Raw genomic sequence first — 6,425 nt, forward strand, 5'->3', positions numbered from 1 at the left:
GAAACTTGGAGTCAAATAATGGATCAATGGTTCAGATCTTTGAAGTCAAAAGAAAAGGAAGAAAGCGAAATAGTTAGGTTAGAATCCAAGCCAACTCTACTATCCATGAAAATTCGCTGATGTCCCATCTCTTCTCTGCGTCTCTACTCTGATTTCTGGGAAAGACGACGAAGTCAAAAGAACTCTACTATTCAGAATCGGTATCCTCACCAAGCCTAAGTTTTTGGAAGCTTTACTCTTATATAAAAGAGTAAACAACCAGAAATTGAACCAAAGAAAGTGAGTACACTGTTTGGGTCTTTATAGCTTTCGAACTATACCTTCTTTTTCTTGATAGTTTTACACTAAAAATATGTTCTTCAGTTTTATCTTTCTTTGTTTCAATCAATGAAAAAGGCAAAATGTGAGGTATTAGTAAAAGTCGTTGAGAGAAAAGGCAAAGAGAGAAATCTTGGAAAAAAGTCAGAGATTATGTCAATCTCTTTTGTAATTGTTTCTATTTTGTATTCATGAGATTGAGAGGTTTTCCTTACTACGTTAGGTGAGCACTTAGTATTGAGAATCTAGGAAGTGAACCTAGCCAAACCAAGTTTGGATAAAAGTTTGGTTTGTCCCTAATAGGATTAGGTTGAATCCTTGGAAATTGGTGTGTGCAAATCTGTGAAAAAGATAACAGAAATTCTATCACAACTACTGGATGTAGGCCACATTGCACAATATGGTTGAACCATGATATATGGTTGTGTTTTCTCCTCTCTGCTCTTTCTGCTTTGCTCATTATGAGACAAAATAAAATTGTCTCTTGCTTAATCAACTTCACAGAAGTCACAGCAATACAGAGTGTTAACTTCTCATCATTATTCTGTTCCTGATTCATTCAGTGAGAGACAAATTGAATTTATTTCCTGCATAATCAATGTTACAGACTTTATAGCAGCCTTGTTTAAATCCTAGTTTGAAGTTTAAAGTTTCAGGTTTAAAAAAGGCCATAGATCCAACCCTCCTTTCTCTATGCTATATATTGAGAACCTTCATCCATGTATTTGAACTTCCTCCAAACCAACATCGTTACCAACTTGGGCGTCAAATAAATTAGGAATTTGAGTCTCCATATCCACACTTTGGGCCTCCACTTCCACATCAACATCATTAGTGTTACCACCACCAACATTGTAAGGTCCCACATCGGTTGGGGAGGAGAACGAAGCATGCCTTATAAGGGTGTGGATACCTCTCTCTAGCATGATGCATTTCGACGAGTGAGTGTAGGGGTTTCGGCTATCATCCCTATCGTCAAAGGCAAAACTGTGAGGTCTTGTGTGCCAAAACGGACAATATCGTGCTAGCGGGTGGTCTGGGCTGTTACAGATGGTATCAGAGTCGGAGCCCGGATCGATGTGCCAGCGCGGGCGCTGGGCTCCTTTAGGGGGTGGATTGTAAGGTCCCACATCGGTTGGGGAGAGGAACGAAGCATGCCTTATAATGGTGTGGATACCTCTCCCTAGCATGACGCGTTTTAACGAGTGAGTGTGGGAGGGCTTCGGCTATCATCCCTATCGTCAAAGGCAAAACCGTGAGGCCTTGTGTGCCAAAGCGGATAATATCGTGCTAGCAGGTGGTCTAGGTTGTTACAAACATCTAAATAACCATCCTCATAGGAAAAATCATCCGGCTCTGATATCTTATACACTATAAACAAGTCAACAACATCCTTTTCAATTCCAACATTCGCCGTAGCCATTACATCTGCATTAGTCTTCAATAGTCTCAACTCTTCATCTACACTCAACCCACAATCTTTGTACCACAACATAGTAATATTATCTTAAAGATATCCTAACTTCTCTAACAAGTCATAAACTTCTATTATTCCCCATTTATCACGATATGTTCAATCCACCATTGTTTCTTTACCCTTTAAATGCTGTCAAACTTTCTGAACATTATTAAAAGTTCATCTATGATGAACCTTGATGCTAAAATGGTTCATATCTGACATGCATTTCAAACCCTATGTTTAGAACATTAACTAAAAAACATAAACAAATATAGCAAAAATAGAAACAAAAATGTTCAAGTATAAAAATTAGAACAATAACATTAACTCTAAATTCAAAAATAGAATAATATTTTAAAAGAGTTAAAGTAAAATAGAGCACACCATCTTAAAAAAAAAGTAGCATTTAAAATGAAAAAAAGATATATTTAAAAAATAATATTTTAGAATACCGAGAATTTTTAGAAACAGAACATCAGCGATGGTTGCTAAACCTTAAAAATTATAGGTCTTCACAACCCTTTCAATAAATAGGAGTCAAATACACATGAAAAATCCTAAACCCCATCATAAACAACCCCAAATTCAACGAAAAAATAAAAAAATATAAAATAAAAAATGAAAACGATGAAACGAGAATTAGGAGAGAACCTTACCGCTGACGTGTTGTTTTTGTCGGAAAACACGTGCCATCGCCGATCTGGCTGAAGCCTCCGATACACTTGATTTAATGGCTAACTTTAAAATTTAAGTATACATTGAGCATTTTCAATTTTAAAAATTATTAATTGAAGATTGCTTTATTATTTACTTTTTGTTAAGAGACAAATTTAATTCAATATTTATTCTAATTATTTTGACTAATGTATAATATAATGCATGGTAGTTAAAATTCGTTATCTCAATGGAATCATTAGAATTCGAATTTCACCATTAAAAAATTATATTTATCAAGCTTGATGTGACTAAATTCTACCGTTTGTATGGGTCTCAAAACAAAATTTTATAGTTGATTAATAAAATAAATTATTTCATATAAACATTTTGCACAATATTTTTTTTGTTTTTCACATTAGTCTAATAGACTAAAAACAGATTTACTATCACTATATATAAACTTTATTTAAAAAATTATTATTGATTAATAAATTATTACATATAGAAAATAAAATTTAAATTTTCGTCACTTACACAAATGAGTTAATATGCATGCAATAATAGTATATAACTAGTCTATTAAGTGCATTATCTAAATTTATTAATATTTTTAATTAAACTTTTTTATTTTAAAACGAATTATAATTATAAGCATACAATTAGATACCACTACACCAAATTAACAAATTTAATGAATAGTTACACTTATTTTATAATTTTTTTTAAAGTGTCTCTATTAAATAAAATTATAATATTTATCTATATAAATTTTTTTCTGTCAGAAATTAGGTATCTAGATGATAAAATTACAATTTATGTCCCTCACTTTTAAAATAAGAATTTTACCTAATTTTTGTATATTCTTAATCGTTAATGATAGTTTTATTTTTTATCTTTACTAAACTAAATTTTATATTAGAGAACGTGTTTGATTATTCATATTTATCTAAGATATGTATATTCAGAAATTGTCCCATTCTTTACTTAATTATTCACAAATATATTAATTTTTGCTCTACATCCAAATTTGTAGATATGTACCTACTTTACCCCTCTCTGCCCCACTCTAAATTTATAGGAATCTAATTTTTCTTTCTTTAGAAAAATTTGTAATATTAAAACAAACAAATTGAACTAAACTAATTGATAAAATTCTAAAGGTGATTAAATTCTATAAAAATATAATTAAGTACAAAGATAATTCTATAAATTATTCACTACAATGCATAGTATATAGATAGTTTTATAATATATCAAAATAACTTTTAAAAATATTAAAATACTCTAAAGAAGATTTCTTTGTTCCATTAGTTTACAAAATAACTGATATATTAAAAAATTTGTAATATAATTTTTAAGGAATTTGTATAATGGAGAAAAGAAGTATACTGAATTAGTATTGTATTACTATTGAATAGTATGAATGAAAAGGAATGTAAGCACAGAACATTTTCCTATTTTGAGCGAGGGTGATACTCTAAGAGTCCAACTCTCTAATGGCCAAATGATAATTCTCTACCTCCATTACTGATGCTACTTTTACCTTATATCAATCATTCTCATAGGCAATCATAACTAACTTTTCCACGTAGGCATTCTAGAAGTAATTTGTTACATCACATAACCTTGGTACCAATGCAAATTGGCGTTTCTTGATTCTAGGACCCAACGTCTCTAGCCCATGATTCTCTTCTTTTTTCTTTCTGCAAATTCCTTGTTGGGCTGTCCTCTTCAATGTCTTCAACATCTTCAATTGATTCCTCTTCGACTGTGCCTTGTTAGTTTGGATTTGGAATTGCATCAATTATCCCCCTCCACTATGACCTTGTCCTCAAGGTCCATATCTTGAAACTACCTGCTAAATTCAACCATATCCACCCACGTGGTCTCATGGTGAAGAACTCTTTCCCAATCAACAAGGAGCTCAGTTCGAGGTCCTGTCGGAGTGGAGACTCGCTATGATGGCGGCTGGGAGCGGCTGAAGGGAAGACGGTAATTCAGCTGCTGGGGGCGCTGACAATGGCGGAGGACCGTGGAAGGGCTTCGGCACTGACACATGGAAGACTGTATGAAGGGCACACGACTCCGGGAACTGCAACCCCGTAAGCCACATTCCCTACCTTCTGAATGACATTGTAGGGACCATAATATCTCTTCCATAGTTTATTATGTGGTTCCAATTGGATAGGGAGCACTGCCTATAGGGTTTAATCTTAAGTAAAACCCAATCCCCAAGGTTAAATTCCATGTCCTTTCTATGTGAATCAGCTTGCTTCTTCATTTTATTTTGAGCCCTTTGGATAAAGTAAGTCAGTTCCTTATTCAGAACTTCTCTTACTTTTAACATCGTATCCACCTTTATCACACTCGTAATTCCTGAGGAGTAACCAGGGAGCACACACATGAAAAATCCAAATAAAACTTTATTCGGAGTTATGTTAATGGTAGAATGGTAGGAGCCATTGTAACAGAATTATGCCCATGATAAATAGGAGGTCTATTATTTTGGATAGGTGTGTGTGAACACTCGTAGGTACTGCTCAAGTGTTCGATTAATGACCTCTGTCTGGCCATCACTCTGAGGGTAATATGCAGAGCTATAAAGCAACTTAGTCCCATTGAATTCAAATAAACTCTTCCAAAATCGACTCAAGAAAATTGGACTCAATCCAAAACAATAGTAACAGGAAATTCATGTAATCGTACTACTAGATTGATGAATACCTATGCCACATCCTTGGCTATAAACCCATGTTTCAGAGCATTGAAATGACCCACTTTGTTGAAATGGTCCACCACCACTAGGATCCGGGTAAACCTGCCGACTTAGGGAGTTGCACAATAAAATCCATGGAAATATCGGCCTATGGTCTAACCAGAATTGGTAAGGGCTGTAGCAAGCCTTGGGACATGGCAGGGATGTACTTAGTGACTTGGCACTCTTGACAGCGCTCAACAAATCTGTGGACTTGGCCTCGCATTCCATGCCAAAAAAATGACTCCCCTAGGTCCTTATAAGTCTTGAGAATTCTCCCATGTCCGCCCCTAAGTGATAAGTGAAACTCTTGCAACAATAATTCCCTCATCCTTTTGAAATCGGGAACCCAAACTCGCCTTTGATACATCAAAAGGCCCTCTTTAACTATATAATCTGGCCCCAATTTCCCTGCTTTCAACTTATGATGGAGGCACAGCATGGCTGGATCAGTCTGATTCCCTTCCAATAATTCCTCCATCCGTGTGAGATGGACTGAGGTGAAAGCCATGAATTCATGAGCTATAGTTGTCTCTGGGTGCCTGAACAGTGCGACTGCCACCTGGTTTTGTTTTTTCGGTCGGTATCCTATGTCAAAATCATACATCAGTAATTTGTGCAAATAAAATTATTGTTTAGGGGGTCAATACAACATGTTTTAGCAGCTCTTTTAGGCCCTGGTGATCAGTTTTTACTGTGAATTTTCTGCCTAGTAGGTAATGACGCCATTTGGAAACTGCCTGAGTAATGGCATATAACTCTCAAATATAATCAGAAGACATAGCCAACTTCGGATTTAGTTTCTTGCTAAAGTAGGCTAAAGGGTGCCCATTCTAGGATAGGACAACACCTATCCCGGTGTTATAAGCATATGTCTCAACAGTAAACGTCTGAGAAAAATCCAAAAGGAATAGCGCTGGTGTATGAGTCATGGCTGTCTTCAATTTGTCAAATGCCATGTCCGCTTCAACACCCCAATGAAAACTATTTTTCTTCAGCAATTTAGTGAGTGGATGAGCCCGTTGGATATAGCCCAAAACAAATTTTCGATAATAACCTGTTAACCCAAGAAAACCCCTTAATTGCTTAAGGAAAGTTGGCTTCGGCCAAGCATGTATTACCTCAATCTTAGAAAGGTCAACTTTGATTCCCATAGAGCACATAACATGTCCTAAATAATCAACTTGATTGTGACCAAAAGAACATTTAGAAGCTTTAGCATATATAGATCATGAG

The sequence above is a fragment of the Arachis hypogaea genome, chromosome 7, assembly GCF_003086295.3.
Source record: "Arachis hypogaea cultivar Tifrunner chromosome 7, arahy.Tifrunner.gnm2.J5K5, whole genome shotgun sequence".
NCBI lineage: Eukaryota > Viridiplantae > Streptophyta > Magnoliopsida > Fabales > Fabaceae > Arachis > Arachis hypogaea.